Raw genomic sequence first — 2,021 nt, forward strand, 5'->3', positions numbered from 1 at the left:
CTCTCTATCTTATCACACTCGCCTTGTAACTCAGAGCTCACAAGTCAAACCTTGTGTTAATGCTTCCCACCCCTCTACCCTACAGCACGGTGCTTCCCAGAGCAAATTAAATCCAGGTGACATTACAATCCTTGCAAGTTCTTGAGGTAATATGTTTTAGAGTTCTTTGGCAACTTAGCAGTAACAAGGATTAAAAACTTTGGCGGCCACCTTCTTTCGATGAAGCGCTTTTAGGCATTAGACATTCCTCAAAAATGACTGTAAAATCTCATCTACAGTTGACATTTAAGCAAAATTCATTTCTTGATGGTTTTGTAATGACGTTTTATGCTTCAAAGATGAGGAGCTTGACATAAGTATTTTTTTCATCATTATCTATTCATTGAGAAAGCTGACTTTGCCTTGGATGAGCTATCGTGCTTCCTATTAGTATACACGTAGAGAAAGCATACCTGCGTAAGACATCCAGGATAGCACCATTATCACAAATGGAAGGAACATCAGCAATGCAAATTTATGGAAATATTTGAAATGATGATGAATTCATACAAAGCAATCCTAAAATGATTCAGAGGCAGGTAGGTTTCAAGGAAAATATTAGGGACTCTGCTTCCACCACAATAACCCAAGACACACACTGATACAGATGGCTATATTTTTTGGCATATAATTGTTTCATACTCACCAGAGGTGGTTACAGTGTTTATCACATCAGCCAAATGGGCAGAGATGATGCAAATTATAGGCATCAGAGGAGAGGCAGTTTGAATGTGGGCCTTAGAATTAGGAATAGAGCTTTGGTCAATATTTTACTGCCATATGTAGTAACCACTAGTTTTAGCTCCCTGCCCTACAAGAGACACAGGTCTTTGTAAAGTGACTTGGGGATAGGTATTCAGGGTTCTTGGCTGATAACAAACCAACTGGTATTAACTGGGGTGCAGATACCTCCATGACTTTTTAGTTAGTGGAAAATCACAAGTATCCTTGCTGAAGGCTACCCAAGAAGCATCTACTCGTAAGACTCCACTTTCTACCCCTGAAGTTTAGGAATTTCCTGAAGGCAGAGAGAAGGTTTCATCTAGTACACTCTGATTCTGGTTACGAGATGTAGAATGAGTTACAACATCATAAAAATACAATCAGGGGCCAAATTTATCCAAATTCAAAGGAGACTGTGTGCACAAAGTGGCTTAGATGCTCGCTGATAAATGAGGATGGCGAGGAGGCAAGGCTGGGTTGGTAATTCTGAGTCATTAACCTGCCTTTCTATGGCTTAGTGTTGACAATATTCAATTAAGATAATGTAAGAAATACATTATAAACGTTCATAAATTCACCGATATGGATGGTGGCTAGTGTTCTTTGTATTTTCTATATTGTTAGTGATTTTGTCTATCAATTACTGACAGAGGTGTCAAAGTCTCCAGTTAGAATTGTGACTATCGGTGTGTGTAGTCCTATCAATTTTTGATTTATGAAGTTTGGTGTTCTGTTATTAAGTATATACATATTTAGGACTTTTTTGACTTCTTGATAAACTGCCCATTTTGTCATTATGAGCTGTTTCTTTTCATCTCTTATGATACTGTCTTGAAGTTTAATTTGTTTGATATTAATATAAACTCTCCAGCTTTCTTACTCTTACTGTATACATAGTATATATTTTCCTTCCCTCTTACTTGCAACCGATTTGTGTCTTTAAAGTCTCCTGTGTTTCCTATAAACAATTCCTACTTAGGTTTTGATTCTTTTCATCTAATCTGACAATCTCTGTCTAATTGATGTGCTTATTTCTCTCTAATGCAATTGTTGAAATGGTTGGGTTTAACTCTGATTATAGAGTGTGTTTCCACTTGCCTCTTATCTTTTTTTTTTTTTTTTTCCCATGTCCCTCTACTTCAATTTGCTTTTTTTGGCCACTATGGAGTGTATAAATTGACTCTCCTAGAATATATTTCCTTTTTTTTTTTTTTAATTTTTTTTTTATTCTTATGTTAATCCCCATACATTACAGCATT

Source organism: Leptonychotes weddellii, chromosome X, assembly GCF_054177405.1.
Source record: "Leptonychotes weddellii isolate Sample4059 chromosome X, ASM5417740v2, whole genome shotgun sequence".
Classification (NCBI taxonomy): domain Eukaryota; kingdom Metazoa; phylum Chordata; class Mammalia; order Carnivora; family Phocidae; genus Leptonychotes; species Leptonychotes weddellii.